The sequence below is a fragment of the Photinus pyralis genome, unplaced genomic scaffold (assembly GCF_008802855.1).
Source record: "Photinus pyralis isolate 1611_PpyrPB1 unplaced genomic scaffold, Ppyr1.3 Ppyr1.4_LG7, whole genome shotgun sequence".
NCBI lineage: Eukaryota > Metazoa > Arthropoda > Insecta > Coleoptera > Lampyridae > Photinus > Photinus pyralis.
The window spans coordinates 24,908,468-24,926,872 of record NW_022170738.1 but is presented as its reverse complement, the minus strand read 5'-3'; positions in this window follow the sequence as shown (position 1 = coordinate 24,926,872).

The window sequence follows — 18,405 nt, the reverse complement described above, 5'->3', positions numbered from 1 at the left end:
ATTTCTTTTTAAATTCTTTTTAAATTCGTGAAGGCAGTCTCCAAATATATCCAACTGTGGTGGTAATTCATTATATGTGCGCAACATACTAATTAATGGTGAATGTTTGAGGACATTTGTACGAGCGTATGGGATATGATATAATGATCTTGACCGACTGGAGTATGAATGGGTGATAAATCCAATTTGACTGAGCAATCCACTATCATATGTGAAACCTCGAAGAAGCTTATAAAGGAAAGTTAGCTGTAGTATTTTTCTCCTGGTATTCAAACTTTTTAAATCAAACATTGCTAACATCGCACTACTTGACGTCAGATACGTGTAATATCCATGTGTTTTAAAATATAAATGTCTTAAAAATTTGTGTTGAATTTTTTCGATATTGTAACTGTGAATACTGTAGTGGGGGTTCCACACCGTCGTTGCGTACTCTAAATTAGATCTCACTAGTGTCACATATAATAGCTTCAATGTGGAAATTGACGTGAAATACTTACTCTGTCTAATTATCAACCCAAGATTGCGATACGCCTTGCTCGTTATGGCGGCATAGTGAAGTGTGTACGTCAGTCTATGGTCAAACACTACCCCCAGGTCGCTGTATGTAGACACCCGTTTCAAGTTCACGCCATTAAGAGAATAGTCATAGGCGATGTAATGTTTCCCACGCGTAAACGTTAGTGTTACGCATTTTGAGACATTAAAAGATAGCTTATTTAGGGTCATCCACTTATTAACTGAAGTTATATCATTTTGAAGTCCCAGCGCATCTTGATTATTTTTAATTACCTTAAAAAGTTTGAGATCATCCGCATATAACAATATCTCAGACTCCTGTACACAATTCACGACATCATTGACAACAAGATTAAAAAGTGCAGGCCCAAGTATCGAACCCTGCGGTACACCTGAAGTAACTGTATACTCCCTAGATTTGTGCCCTTTATACCAAACATATTGACTACGGTCAAGCAAGTAAGATTTTAACAGTAAAACCACGTTATATGATACCCCATATTGTATTAACTTGGACAAGATAACGGAGTGATCCACCTTATCAAACGCCTTCGTCAAGTCTGTAAAAATTGTATCCACCTGATTACCTTTGTCCAAGTTTCTTGAAATGAACTGTGTAAAATTAATGAGGTTTGTAACCGTAGATCTTCCCGAGACAAAACCATGTTGCTTAGAAGATAAATGCGGAATTAATTTCTTGAATATGTTGTTGTGCAAGACTATTTCAAATATTTTTGATGGAGCTGACAGCAAGGCAACCGGGCGGTAGTTCGAGAAGAATCGACGGTTACCGCTTTTATGTATTGGAATTATTTTTGAGCATTTCCAGACTTCCGGAAATGTATTAGAGGCTAGGCTTTTGTTATATATTATGGATAGTGGTAATGCTAGTAATTCTTTGTATCCCTTAAAGAAGTATTGTGGCAACAAGTCTGGGCCCGTTGAACGCTTACAATTTAAGTGCTTAATAGCACCTAATACGTCATTTGGGGAAACTTCTACTAAATCAAGTGCCACGTTCCAGGGTTCACAGTTTGTAGTAGAAATTGCAGCTTCGACGTCATATTGATTTGGCGCGGGTAGATATACAGATTCAAAAACTTCCGCAAATTTATCAGCTATTTCATTTCCCATCTTAATAACTGCGTTTCCGCACAGCATATTGTTTTCGAGATCTACATGTTGTCGCATATTATTTATGAAAGACCAGAAACGATTTGGATCGGAGTGAATGTTGGATTCTACTTGTGCTATGTAATTTTTATGAGCCAATGAGATTCGTTTTTTCACGTCTGCCCTCAAGTGGCTAAATTCCAAATAGGTATCTACTGATCGTGGATCATTACTAGAATGTAGGCGTTTGTATTTTTTAAATAGCTTACTTTTTTGCTTAATACTTTGAACAATTTCCGCTGTAAACCACACAGGATATGGGGAACTATTCCTAAACGGTTTTTTTGGACAATGTTGGTCCAATATTCTATATAAAATCTTATAAAAAATATTAGTAATTTCATTAACGTCACCTATATTATTTAAGATTGTCCAATCTACTTCCGCTAAGCTATAATAAATTTGCAAGAAGTCTGCCCGGTATAAATTGTAATACTGCCCATCAGTTATACAGTTAGCGGATTTAGAATGTTTTAACTTGCATGATACATGGAGTACTGGGTGAAATTTGTCTACTGCCACAAGAGAGTCATCCCATGGTGAAACATCAATTATTGTAATATTACTCAATACGAGATCCAATGTTCGTCCCAAATTATTAACAACGTTATTCTTACTACTTAAATTATTAAAACAAAGAAAGTTATATAACTCTCTACAGTAATTATCTCCAGATTCTAAATTCTGATTAACTCCAGAAATTTTAAGGTTGAAGTCTCCAATAATACATAAATTTTGCCTTGAAAGATCTGGAATTTCATTTATCCTATCATAAAAATGGCAATATGTATCCACACTACTATTGGGACGAAGATATATAGCACAAACATAACGTGGTGCTAGTGCAGAGCTCTTCGTCAACAGGAAAAGCCTTCTACAGTTGGTCATGGACTGAAGATATCCAATCATCTTCTCGGAAAATGATCGGAGGACTGCTAACCTAACTCCTTTTTGGCCAAAACTCAAGGCTTGCGTAAACTGATAAGGTTACTGCTGCCTTTTCAGTGCGTGTCGTGCTCTTATACTTCTCGGTTTCTAAGAATATTTTCATTAGCTTTGTTTACCCACGTGGATATCCTTTCCTATTTTCCTTTGTTGTTTTTCCAATTTTTCTCCTATTAATTAAGTTTTCGGTCTGCTTGGTCATCAACTGAATATTGTTGGTACCGAATTGGTGGGAATCCCCCTCTAACTTATTCCTTGTATATTGGAATTTGTATTCCCTCTGTAGTAACATCCTCTGACACTCTGACACTTCTTCGTTGAATTGCTGTTTTGTCGCTTATCCACATTATGATCTCTGTTACTGGAACCGACGTGCTCGCGGGCAGTAAGGTATATTTACAACATATTGCTGACTGCAATGACAAACGGTCACTGAGCTCCCCACAAAATACCTGTCCAGTTAGCTCAAAATAAATCAACCTTTAATAATTTTTCCGTGTACACGTCGGGGATTCAGTTTAAAGAAAAATCCTAATGTTAACTTTAAATTTTATTAATTTGAAAGACACGATCCGGTAATTCCAAAGAATTAACTACACAAATTTTAATTAACACCTGACATAATTCTTGCGCGCGGCCAGAAAAGTCTGACATGAAAAAACACTCTATCTGGGTCGCACTTTGGGTTCGATTAAACACAGTCAATTAGTTCACAAAGACAACAAATTATTCCGCAAAACATAAGAAGAAATTAAAACAACGTATACCACGCACGCAGTCGTGCGACAGACAATTAAGCGAAGAAATTCTAATTACTTACAGTTCTCCAATAATCCAAGAAATCTGCCCGTAACAATTTTGCGATATTCAGACACACTTAGAACTGACACAAACACACGCTGACAGCTTCAGGAACTTCAACGTCTGTTTGATTAAACTGGATTTTGATGCCAAAAAAACTGGCTTGTTGAATTTAGTGACTTTTCGAACGATAGGACACTTTTACCTTTAATTAACGACAAACCTTGTGGAAAGGCATCACACTATGCAACAACTGCCTGGTTTATTCAATCTCGAACTACTTTTTCCGTTAACGGACAAAACCCTATCACTCACTTTACGACGCTATAACTTAAGTCTCTCAATACAATTATTTAACTTCTTAACAAGTCAATTATAATCAATGTTAATTACGTCTCTAACTAAACAAAGAGTGTCGACTGTCCAAAATAACTGCGTAATCAAAATCACTCTCCACTTACGCGGGAACCGCGCACGTCTTCGTAAAATACCTGCAAATTCTTATTAGAACCGTGTGTGCTTTAATTAAATTTAGTTCCACAATAAAACTTCTGATCATAAACGACCAGATAAAACTTTTATAAATCGCGCAAAAAATTCGACCAGATGTGTCTTATTTCTAGTACCTTATCAAAATTGAACAATCCACTTAACCGAAAAAATTAAAACGAAAATTAAACATTTACATACAAATTCAAACGAAACGATCACACTTAGTTACGTAAAAACTCACCAGATTTTCTTTAACAAATATTGAGACATTTCACATACAGGGTGGCCTAACCTTATTAAAGGTGCTAAGATGTAGTTTACACAACAATATTTACATGAATTGTTTACAATTCCTACACTATACATAGAGCTCGCGGAGTGATAGCGCCAAGATCGAGTGTCGGAGAGGGAGGGAATATGAAAGTGGCGGACCTTGCTCGCAAAGTACTTGAGTCAAACTCACAGCTTCAGGAGCTACCGGGCTCCTTCTTCGGGGCTGCTTTTAAAAACCGACCCTGCCATGGCGTCTGTGACGTCTATCGATCGGTGTTGGTCTTTGGGTGCACGGCACCTATTGGTCGCCTCCGGTAACAATTTGCCCTCGCTCTAGAGAAGTTGCGCGTGGAGTTGTCACTGTAGTGGTAGATTCAGTTCGTGTACGTGGATCTTCATTAGGTCGTTTCCTCATCTGATCCGGTAGGAGTTCCTGCCTATCACGGTTTCTATGACGTATGGTCCTGTGTATTTCAGATGGAAGTTTCCGTGGTCACTGGATCTCTCCATTTTCCTGTCGTAGTATTGGGTGCGGGCTGATTTGTAGTTTGAGTAGCGGTTGCGATATCAGGCTTGATGCTTGATGACTGTCTGTATGGTGTTCTCCCGAGCTTCTCCCTAGCAATGCACGTGGCTTGGGGTGCCTCCGTGGCGGCGTTTTTCCTGGTGCGCAAGAGCATTATTGGTAGTATTGTTGCTCAGGTGCTGGGGTTCTTCCCTATGAGATGAGTGCAGAGTCTTTTTTAGGGGAATTTTTCGAAAGAAAAAAAATCCCCTTATGTGATGGCTTTGTCTGTCTCTATGACCGTCTGTTCCGCGTCTAACTCGAGAACTAAAAGAGACAGCGATGTCAAACCTTCGCCAATTAATTTCTAGGAGTTCAAGGATTGAATATGAGCCGGATTAAAAGTCTGGTTTTGATAGCGAAGTCGCAGAAAAATCCCCTAATGAAAATCGTATGTGATTCTTCGTATTTATCTTGTTTTTTCCTGGTTACGGCATTCGAGGGGGTTTTCTTAAGCATGCCATGGGCTTTACCCAGTGTAAGTTTTCCAATTTTCGGAGTTCCGCGTCCCATGTCATCGAGGTGAAGTGCGGTCTGATATTATTCCTCGGGAAGCCTTAACGTACGAAGACCTCGTGCTCTAGGATGGCGGTTACGAATGCTCCCGTTATCCCCACTGTGATGACAAGTATTTGGGGGTACTGTAGCGTTTTAGAGGGGCCCATAATGTCCACCGAAACTGCGAACTGTTGAACCGGGAATCTCTTTACTGCGGTGTAAACCCGACATCGCTGTGGCCGTGGTCTCGAGCGAGAGTATGCATCTGATTCGCCGTTTTGATGTGGGCAACCCTCTATTACGACGTGTAACTTTCTTCAGTGTTTGTCTGTTGGTTAGTTATTTCGCTACTCTTCCCAAGCCCGAATTAATGTCTGGGCGACGTGGTTGGTCCATTGGCTATGTTGCTACTTCTACGTTTGATATCGCTGGGCCGGTTCGGGGACTAGCCTTGGGTCCAGATCCGGGTTTGTTTCCTCAGGGACTGTTTGCGGATTATGGAACAAGTGGTCGGCTAGTTCGTTTTTGTCCCCGGCACCCATCTCGTCAGTTCGCTCCTGACAGCTGTAGCAGGTAGCCACTTTGCCGTTGCAAAAACTTGGTTTTGAATTTGTATTTTGTTCGACAAAGAAAAATGTATACATATACCGCTTCATAGCGAACGTGAACTAAAGTAAGTCTGGCGATAACAAGCAATACCGAGAAACGTATTGGAGAAAGCGAGCGCGGTTGCTATGATCTTTTCGGGCCTAGAAGTTGAGTTTATTGCATTTGAGCCGGCCCGAAAGGTGGGTTTTCTATTGGTTGTTAGGGCACGACAGTCGAGGTGATTCCGGGTGAAATTCAAATGGCGAGAGAAGTGAGAGATGGGTGATTCTAAGCTGATTTTCGCGACCGTACACGTACCAATTTGGGAACGCTAATTATAAACCGAACGATCACGTATAAATACCGGTATGTGAAAAAAAGATTCCCTGTCGACATTTTTGGTTGCGTTGCGGGAAATATGTATGAAGATTTGCGGTTGGAATTCCGGAATAGGACCGTGTAATTAGTGATTGAAGTTTATCCGAGTAGTCGTAAATCATTAGCAGTTAAACTTTAGGTAAAACATATTAACTTCTAAGATTCGAGTACGCCATGGAGGAACATTTAAATAGATTCGGATTTGTGACAAATAGCTAGTTACCTGCAATTTTATATGATTGTTAATAGACAAATTACAGTAAATTCCGGAATTGAAAAACCTTTTTTTGTACACGCTCCCAATAAACGTCCGTAAAATGAGTAATTTCCGGAATTAATCCCAAAAAAGTGTGTTTTAGGTACTTGTAACAAAAATAGCTATTTAGCATCCTGATTTTTACGAGGTCTTTTAATTTACGAGTGGTAAAATATACGCGAAGGAATATTTTCGAGTCGGAGAACCGCTTTTCAAATAAAAAATGGAATGAAATAAACTGGCATTAAACTCATTATGATAGTAACTAAGCCGTTACACAGCCTTCGTCCGGTGTAACCATAGCAGGGCGCAGCTGCCGGTGGGCACAATGAAGTGGCGATCTTCGACATAGGGCCTGTATCGTTTGATTGCCCAAGTTACTGTTAGGCACTGCTGTTCGTATACGTGGTACCTAGATTGTGTTAGGGTCAGTTTTGTACTCGTGCAGCTAATGTTCTGCGTTTTGCCTGGTCCGCCCACTTGATACAGTACAACGACCATGCCTCTGCTGCTGGTGTCGGTCTGGAGGACAGTGGCTGTGGTAGCGCGGTTTTCATCTGGTAATGCTCAATCTGCCGTGGCGGCGATCAAAATGAGTTCGTTCTTCAAGAGATCGTTCAGTTGGCTCTGTAGTTTCACTCAGCGGAGTATGCGCTTTTCCGTCCTTGTTTTTAACCGTTATGATTGCAGATGCGTAAGTGGACGTCCTTCGCTCGATGATTTGGCCAGCGAGCATGGTTTCGACTTCTTGTTTTATGGGGAGCTTTCTTGTGCAAGGGCGTACAGTGAGCCAGATATAGTACATGGTGGATGTGGTGGCGCTCTTGTAAAAGTTGTAGGTTTCAATTGTTTCTACTTCCAGGAAAAGGTTCTACCAGTTAAGCGACATAGCAACGACTACCAGCTACATCAATTCTCCAGATATACAGGGTGACAATTTGAAAACTTACCACCCCCCATATCTTAGTAAATAAACGAGATATTAAAAAAAATCAAGAAATCCGATTCGTAATTCCGGAGGGGATCACAATGACATAGTTGGCGAGCACCCCTCACACCCCCCTGCGCCCAGCCCCCAGACTTTTAAATCTTAAATAGTGACCCCATGTGTGATACGTCGTTGGAAAGCTCTGAAAAAATGCTTTCCAACCATACCAAATAGCATTACATTTAGGTTAGTAATTATCGTGCAAATCTAAAAATAAACTAATATGATACATTTGAAATCTGTCGTATTTAAAACGCAACCGGCGAACATAGACGAACTAAGACAGAGAATAATTCAAGAATGTCGAAATATTGCAAAACCAACATTTGAAAAGGTTCGACAAAAGTTTGAGAATAGATTATAACTGGCGATCAAAAATGAGTTGCTGTCGAGTCGGCTTTGGAAGTTCAAGTTAAATACGATTTTCCATGTTTATTTTTTGATTTGCACGATAATTACTAACCTAAATGTAATGCTATTTGGTATGGTTGGAAAGCATTTTTCAGAGCTTTCCAACGACGTATCACACATGGGGGGTCACTATTTAAGATTTAAAAGTTGGGGTGGCTGGGGCGCAGGGGGTGTGAGGGGGTGCGTCGCCAACTATGTCATTGTGAGTCCCCCTCCGAATTACCGAAACGGATTTTGATTTTTTTAAATATCTCGTTTATTTACTAAGATATGGGGGGTGGTAAGTTTTCAAATTGTCACCCTGTAGGTACTTAGAACGCATGGTCTTTATACCATCGTCACAAAATTCAGTGCCTTTCTGTTACACGGTGCACTTTAGAACTACACGACGTCTACATAAAATACAGACTACAAGCGTCATATATAAAGCCACGGTTCAGACGGCAGTTTGTTAATTGGTGGTTCTGATAATGACCTTCAGTGCACATAATTAAATAAAAAATGTAGGTCGATCTTCAAATTTATAACGACGAATTTGATTGGCGCACGGCTGTACTGTTAGCAGACGGCCAGAAAAAGCATCTTTCAATATGTATTTAAAGGGAAGGAAAATTTCACCCTCTGATTGAATTCATTTAACGATTACTCAAATAAAACTTGCATCGTTATGAGATTCGTTAAAGTAAACCGATCTTCTCTGTTTTCGTTCCTATCAAAAAATAATTAAAGTGAACGCGAAGCAACAGTGTTTCAGCTCGATTACGTCTCGTTTAAAAAGGCATTTAAACAAACCCGACTTAATTAGTTATTCTATAGAAAACGTCTTGTGCGTTATACTCTGCCTAATTGATTTCTGTTATACTCGTGTCGGAAAATTAGTACGGAAGATTAGTTTATTCTGTAAACTGAATTTTGAGTGATAATTTTAGAAAAAAAATAAGACACACTTTGCATAAGTGAATAAAAGGACCACCCAGTGCCGAACATTTAAGGGTATGCAAGGACAGGTTTATTTTATTTTCAAGAGGAGCATACCGCACTACTATAAGGGTCGTTCCATTACTTCGTTAAAGAGGGTTGAAATACCAAGTGCATATGATTAAATCTATTAAATTTTAAATTGTGGGAATCTTTTCCGTCGACAAGCCCACGACTATCAACTTTAAAGACTGCTCTAAACGACGCACGCTAGTAACTCGTACTCGTAGGGGTCGCTAACACCTAATACTGGTCGTATCGTATAAATTGAACTTCTAGTACTTCAAAAACAGAATTCGCAACATTAAAACTTTTCTGAACCTAACTTCGCTAATTAAAAATTCAACATTCAAGGGAAAAACGAAAAAATTAACCCCCTCTAGGTGGTTTCTATTTAAAATATCGAAACATTTCAACAGTACGAAGGTGCCGATTCCTGAAAGGTTTATTTTTAAAGTTTAAATGATAAATTTTTAATTTATTGACCCTTAAAGGCATGATAATCAATTGAACATACAAATAGTTTACTAGCTTTACTAGCGTATTTCCAAAAGGTCGTTGAATTGTGAGAAATCAATGGGTGGAAATTGTACTTCTCCAAAGATAGCGGCTTGGTTCTCTTTCGGGAATTTTCAAAAGATTTCACAATATACGCAATCGTATGAAAGGCAATTTTGATAATGGAGATTAATTAACTGCGAGTAAGTGTGAAATCTGAGGTTGGCTTAATTCACACCTTCCACATTCCTAAACTTAGAGTCCACAAGGCAAATACACGCTGATTTTTCGATTTTCGCTGTTTATTTCATCCGTTTGTACAAATTAGCGCTGTTCGTGTATTACATTACTTTCTTGGAGTTTACATGACACGCTTTGATTGCGGGTTCTAACCGCAAAAAAATCTCTAGCGCCAACTATTCAAAAAATCGACTTATCGATCCAAAAACCACATACGGTAATTTTTGATTTGCTCTACTTCAAGTTTCGATTGCTTAAATTGAATTAATTATCCCCCATAATCAGGGATGATTTTTCTTTTTTACAGTCATTTTTTATCGCGTCTTCAACGAAAACCCGTTGACACTGCTATAATTCTGCAGGTGGCGGACTTAATTAATTTATGATCACGCAAACTTGTCGCTTTCACGACCCAACTGCTTAACCTATTTCTGACCGCGAACTTCCATGGACGCTCTCCTGCTTTCTTCAACTTCAAAAAATACGCCCCAAAATGACCAATCGGATTCATCTCTTTTTTACCAATCCGGCCTTTAGAAAAGCAAATTTGCCAGAACTTTCAGCGGGATGCTTTGATGGACCAGTGTCCTAGTAAACATTCCGCACGAGGCTGCATAATGACGTGATAACGAAGCGGATTTGGCTCATCAAAACAATCGCGTATATCTAATTAACTTTTTCTTATATCGTGACTTCTTGCCTCCGCCAAGCTTTCACGAGCAATTAACAGTCAGCGCCGTACCCAGGAACTAATCGCCAAAAAATTTACACCGCAAAATTTTGAAGAAACCTGCTTTCTGAGACCACTCCTTATATTTTGTAATATTCAATCAAAAAAATCGCGCAACCCCAAAGAAATTTCAACTCCCGACGTATCTTGGAAGGAACATTTTCTACGCCACTGGTAGATTGTAAGACAAGAATTTAATTTTTGATTTGTTTATTAACTTTTTGTTTTTTAGTAATATTTCGTACCTGTGACCGTTATTGAGAAAAAATAAAATAAAAATCAATTTTCGTAGTTAGCTAACCGAAATTATAATTCTTAAAATGGTACAGTAGGCCCTGGATTTATTGCGATAATCTCTTGTATTTATTAGTTTTGAGAGTTGTACCTTGTGTTTTTATATATTTTTAAACTAAATGATTAAAGTGTAAAGTGTTCGGTCGAACTATAACACCCTGTAGATTGGTCACGACGCGTTTGCGTATCTATATTTATATGAACTTTTAGTCATAAAATAATTCAAAATATTATACCCTTCCGTATTTACATCACATTTGGGAACGCCCTGTATATACGTATAAGTGCAGATATTCCATAGAGTTATTTCCTAAAAAATGAAGCCGAGACGAGACATACGAGTATACCTAACCGGAAACTGCACAATTGTTAAGCACGAACTGATAATAATTAATTCCAATCAATGTTAAATAAAATTGTCTCCAAAATTGAATAACGTTTCCTCGCAAATACAGCTCGATATTCAAAATTATTGATTAAATTTGACTCCAAAGTAATGCCTGAAGGGCCTCCCTCTGCTCATTACTACTACTAACACTAATAAACTGCAAACAAACAACGACGTTAACCGTTACAATTACGATATCGCTTTAAGATACGTTTTACAACAACACAGAGGAAGAAAGGTAAGCCCTTGCTTGTTATATGCCTCGGTTAAATCCTGTTATTCCAATTCATATCTAATGCCCAAGTGTTGCTATGGCAGGTGAAATCGGGGATGACTTAACTGGCTGCTTTCCAAGATGGCCGTCATTTAAACGATAAGAGCGAACCGGTACAGATCCTAATTACGATGGTAATTTGTACAGGAGTAATCTCTTGTAGTTGGCATACCCTCGAACTGGGACTGGTATTTTTTAACAGGAGTACCCAAGAACCCCCTAAGGTACTGCATAAAACACCCACCTCTACCTCCAATCCCACCTATCTCTAGTCCACGAGAGGGCGTGCAATACCTGCGGGTCAAATTTGCGTGGATAAATCTCCTCGATAGGTGGAGCCCCCTATCAAACTGTTTTAGATGTTACGGGGGTTCTCCGACAAGGAATAATACCTTGACAATAATAACGAGTTTTTCAAAATGGAGAAAATAAATCTTTACAATGTTTGCCCCCGTTTTTTTCACATCCAAAATAATGTCTAATTTTTTAAAGAAACTTGCTCAGGTTGTTTAAATCAACTATCGATTACACGTTATGCGTATTTGTAATTTTTAGTCTTTTCTTAGTACGCACCAGAGAAAGATCGATGCGCATCAATGAATTTGAAATTTTACTCGAGCATTTTTTTTGCAATACGACGGCTTTCACCTAAATAATCTCAAAGATTTATGTCTGTTTTCTTTTGTAAGACTGAAATTCAAAAGCCTTTCCTGTGGGATTTTTTCCAGCCCCTACATTGTTAAATACCAAGCAATCGATTGATTTCGCGACAATTGCAATGGCGAAGCCCGGACGGTAAGACCACCCCGGGCGGCGTGAGTAACAATGACTCACTTAATTTAATACACCATATACAAGGGAATTTCTCTATTTTCATAACTATTGGCGATTTGATTTATTTTATTGTAAAAATGCTACAGTATAGTGAATTTGTGCTAGTTGAACAAAAAAGCAATCGAGGAGACACCAAAACACAGTTATGGAAATAGGCAGTTTCCATTAAAAAAGATTTTTCCAGTTCAACCTTTAATGTTAGTTTTTGAACATCCTACATTTGTTTATAATAAAAATACTCTCTCTCACACTTATATAATGCTCATTAGATTTCTTTCTAGCTTATTATAAGTCAGGCCTGCAAAATTTTCCATACCTGTATAGAAAAAAATGGCACTTATAATGTGGGGTGCAAACGTCAATTGCGATATAAAAATCAAAATATATGAAATGTAATAGAATTTTACGTAGAATCTAAAATGAAATAATATATGGGGTGATCTTTTTAAAATAAAGCATCAACTTCCGGTACCTACAACCGAAAGCCTGACCTGTACTTTAGTTAGATGAATTCCTGTCATGCTCTTTGCTGCACTGAAGTAATGAAGAGAAATTAAAACGACATCGCAAAGAAAAGGAGTAGTTCAAATGCACTGGATTTCTTACTACATTAGTACATTCCTGTTTCAGTAAAAAGTAAACGGTTTCCGGTTCCAGAATAAATGGGCTTCAAATTACACCAAAAACGATCGTTTTGCCTTGCTGGGTTGTGTAACAATTAATAGTTTCGTTGGTGTTTTCAAGCTTCCAAAAAACAGCACATTTTTTTAGAGCGAATGTCTTTCGGCACCAACATTGGAAAACGCCGCCCGTAAAGCTATATAGGTGTAGTTTGATTATTCCTGTACTACCCCAAAACTGCAACTGCGATCAATCGAGCCCTTTATTTAAGATTTGCCACCTCGTCTAAGCGGATAAGGTAAGAGGGAGACCCCCTCCCAATTTCAGATAAATTTGACGTATTTTAGCATTGTGTAATTTTTGGGGAAGGTGAAAATTTTAATTGGTACGGCTTGCATAATGTTGTGGAAATACAGGTCACAGCCTCATCCGCGATTTCCGGGTACGCATACACCCCATACGTGGTACGTTGCAGTTAATTACTTGAGTGAGACCAATAGAGACATGGACGAATTGGAAAAAAGAAGGCCAGCATCCAAGCAATGCTAGACAATAAAAGTATTGGAAATTAATCGACATTTATTGAAAATACTTTAACCTTGACTCGAATTTATACTGAAGGGCGCCGAATGAGTTCACGCTCCCTTGTAGTCTCTATTGATAAGTCTCAGAGATGTTTTGTCAAACTCTGACAATAGCAGATATTTGCGTTTGACGCAAGCTTAAATCACATCATGTACAGACGGTTCCGTCATAAACTTCCCCAAATTGATATGGGAAAATTAATGATACCTCGCAAACTTGATATTGATCTAACATGATACCCAACTCGCTAATCCTGCTGTGTATCCCACCTTCCTAAGAACGTGCGAAACGACGGAAAAATTGCTGATCTAATTGTTCCCTGCGCCGAATTCAATTTAATTTACGGACCGCTGCCATAAAAGCGGTCTACATAAATAAAGAATTAATGCCGTCTAATTTGAGAGGATTGAGATAGCAATGTTGGTACCCCATTTTATCGTGTAGTTTATCAATATGCGTAATTTATGTTAACGAGTAGTGGTGTTTGGTAGGTAGATTTGCCTTATGTAAATATGATAACGCCAGTGATTATGCTTCACATTGTTTGTTTTCTACCATTTTTACCTTTTCCACATTCGCTTTGTAATATAATATCGCAGTTGATCACCGTGAATAATACATTTCATTTACAATTTTTCCTACAAATTCACCATAAATAAATCCTATGAGCTGTATGATATGATATGATGAGCATAATGCGAAATTATCGCGCAGTTTTGTGGTTTAAGATTTCTCCCACACACTTTAAGGACCTTCTATTTTCCCTCAGAGGGTGCTCTCTTCCGACAGTCCGTTTCCGAGATACTCGGATTTTACTCCACGGGGCACGGACATATACTTCTCGTTCAGACCTTTAACTTTCCCGTTGAGAGTACCTTGTTTACAAAGAATTCCCGATTTGCGACAATTAAATTTACAAATATGATTAAAGGGTACCTTAATTAAGGGTGTAACGCATGTTACAATTTTTTACTTCTTGTCCTACTTTTCGTCTATAGTTATTGTTCCATATCTTAATTAAATTATATGTATGTTAATATCCTTCGGCCGCTCTTTCCTCTTCTGGCCTCGTAAGGAAAAGGAGTAAAATAAGTTAATAAATCTTTATTAAAATTTGAGATGGTTCTTATTTTTTTTTAAATATCGCCTTAGCTGTAACAGAATACATTATTAGTGAATGGGCGGCTTTAGGGGAAACAATGCTCTAAGGCAATTCATTCGTAAGAGCATACTTCACATTGGTAGAAAATATTCAGCTTCATTCACCGTCAGGTGCTAATAGAAAATTAATTTAATTTTTATATACACTCTGTACAATAAAAATATAGCGAAGTGCGATATGTAAATATGTTAAGAATAGTCCAGTCGCGAGTTTAACAATGTACAATGTAATTGGTGTTCACAAAAACAGTCACTTAAGTATGTAGTTAAATTGTCTTTACATTAATTTATAGTATTTTCGCTGTAGCTTTGCCGGATTATATGGTTAATAGTCTTGTTTACCTGACCTGATAATCGCTCGGGGCGTTTGGAAATGCCCAATATGATATTATGTCTTTAAAAATTAAGCGCTAACGCCATACCAGGAAAGCCACAGCGAATGGCGCTTGAATATTAAATTAAATGAAACTTTCTACGCTAATCCAAATATACAATAACGACGAAAAGTGGCAGAACTACAACGCGTATGAACCCGTGTTCATAAATAACGTCATTGTTTATGCACCAACGCCTCTAGATGCTTTTCAGTTGCTGTTTTGATGCGAAGTGATTTTATTCCGCCCCCAGGACTTGGATATGGTTAGAAGTACACGGGCCGAAGGAACTCTGGGCTCCCCATTGATTGCAAGGTGTGACCTGCACGGACCGCTCATAGAATCCACGGGTTGTATTCCGTCGTGTGAACTTTCAAGTATCGCGTTCTTTTCACGGACGTGTTTTCTTCAGCGGTACAGTCATGGGTTGGTAGCGTTGATATCTTACTCTAAATATTCGTTCTTCGTTCTTCGGAAGCAACCCTGATAGATCGTTTTGCTTAAAACGCGCGGCGCGGCACACTTTGTGATTATGACTGGCGGTCTTTGGCGTCTGAGAGTGAACGAATACTTCTATTTATAGGTATCCCCGAATTATCTGTCAACCTGGAAAGCGCCTTATCTCACAACAGTGAATCATTAAAAAACCCAACTCGCACTAGTGGTAGACGTACTTAACAGCTCTTCTTACTGTCTTTTTAATTACAATAACTCACCTCACTTAACGCATCCCGAATATACATACGTAAAGCAGTATTTATGATCTTATTTTATTTACATCTGAAATAAAATTGCATTTCAAACCGCGATTGTTACCTTGATAATTCTCTTTTGGTTTCCTTACGGTTAAATAAAATACCAACTTGGGTCATAATCAATGAAGCAACACACCTGATAATTAATCGACAAGAATCAATCGATAAACTTGTAACAAAGAAAGGCATTCAGGGCCTATAGACAAAGTAGGCATCACACACATGCGATCGATTGAAAATTAAATAGAAAAGGAAATTCTAATACTTTAATAATCCTAACATCCAGTCATAATTGCGATTTTCTTTATCTGGCGCGCAAAACATAAACACTAACTGCTGATACATCAGATTCTTAATTTCTTTACTTTCACTTGATTCTTGAATTAAGCAAACCAGCTTTGTTGTAATTATAAATGCAAAATTGGCTTTTTGGTGGTGGATAACTTCACTTTATCGAGACCCCAGTTATGCGATTACTGCTCGATAGACACAAAACTACTTTTCCGTAATACATGATACAACAGTTGATCTAAAATCTTAAACGATAAAATCAAATCTCTTAAACATTATCTGCAAGAACTTTACAACCATCACCTGTCTGACACCAAAATGATAAACAAAAAAACCCGTTTAACGTCTTCCTCGCCGCGTCTTTCAATTTTCTGATACTGCTTTTTATCATTTTGGTAACACTATCCAATCTAGAAAAGCCGACCTTCTCGTCTATGTTCAATATACGTATTCGATAAACCAACACCTGTTTATATCGCGAAATCACATGCTTATCTACAAATTAATTAGCTTTTACGGAACGATAATGAACTCATTATAACATGACCGGATTTAAAATGAGATATATTTTTTTTAAAAACACTAAAAACAATTACCTCCAGATGTCCCTAATCATAACGTAGTCTAACTTTCCAATAAATCAAAACAAAATACAAGGCGATTATTTAAACAAAATTTAACATCTAATAATATTTTAATACAAATCAACATTGACGTCAAATTCAAATACAATGGTCGAAATTATGTTCAATCAAAAATAACAACCACATTTAACCTTGAAAAATTGAGATTTACATTATACAGGGTGAACCATCGTTACTACAGGTGCAAATGAGCAGCCAAATCGAAATATTTACTCAGACAATTTGCCTGAACAACACGTAACATACATTTTTGCCGCAAAGAATTGACAAAAGAAAAGATACTCACGTTTTCGATCCGGAACCTCGATGCGCATCGTCATTGAGAGTATTTCACTAAAAGAAAGTTGCATTAATAATTTTTTTTATAACAGATTATAATAGGTTGGTAAAGTAGGCTCAGTTTCTATTTAACAGTAAGCACGTGATCAATTTAACGGAAAGAGAAGATAAAGTGAAACAAATGATTGGGCATTCTAATGACATCTACCATTCTTAATAAAAATGGAAGGCGGAGCACTAAATAATAAATTGATGTCTAGAACAAAAAACAATATAGTTATATACGACTATAAAGAAAAACGAACCATCGACATCCCTTTATTATCGTCTGGTATAATAAATAACTAAAACATTATGTTTAATTATATAAAGCATCACATGGTGCAGGAAAGCGTAGGTATACAAAGTCACAGTTAAATTTCACAGTAATTGATTAGAGTTGAGAAATAACTTTTGTTTGTCAATCTTGTTGTTAGGAGCAGTCATGAATGGAATAATGGCGCACTATTAATGCAACTTAGAATGTCAAACAGGAACTGCGCAGGTTTTTCCAGTACCGTAATTCCTTTCTTAAAGATATATTACAGGAACTGTAGGCGAGCCTTCCTTGTCGTCGCGTAGTGATTAATATATACGTTAAGAGTAGGTAATTTATGTTCAGCTTGCTGCATTGAAGAGTTAAAACCAAAAGGAAAGTGAAAAAACGACTCAATTATATTAATAAAACTAATATTTTGAAGACAAAACTTACCTTCGGTGAAGGCGTAGATAACGAAGTAAGAAAACACAATAACTAATAAGTAATCATGCTTTAAAGAAAACCAGAAAATTCCGATTACTTCAGCATATACCTATGCCAGAAACACACTGTATACCACGCAATATTAAAAATTAAGCAGAAATTTATGATCCTACTGTAAAACTAGTAAAGTATTGCCATAGAATAAGTAATCCTATGATTACTAAGACTTATTCTATGATTACTTGTTCAATGGTATTGCTTAAATTTGATGACGCCCTTACCTCGTTCAAGTGACTATGAAATCCCAAATTTTCTACTCTCAGCAGTCAAACTTGATGAGAGGGTAACGCAATCTTCTTACAATATCATATTAATTAATAAAGTGGAAATTGAAAGGCTTTTTTCATTTCTTTCACTTCGGTAATTAAAAAGATATGTCACAAACGACGGAATCGAGCAAATGATTCATGGCGAATTCAATGTTTATTTCACGCCATATTGATGGCCAGCCATTAGGCTTATATGTAAGTCCTACTCAGCTTCTTTCTCCTGAATAAATTACGTACTACATATACAATTTCTCGAACGAGCAGATTTACGCAAGGTTCTTGCAGAGCAACCTTTTGCTCGAAATCTGATGCACTTTTAAGGGACTATTAACATTTAGATAAGTTCAATGTTATTGGAAGGTTGGAAGAGATATCGTATGGTATATCGTCTTCACTTATCATCTTATCGTGGCTTTTTTATGTATTGAATTTTCTTTCGAACGGAGTACAGTCGTAATGCTCCCATTTTTAAATTATTTATGAGGGAAAGGATGCCAACTC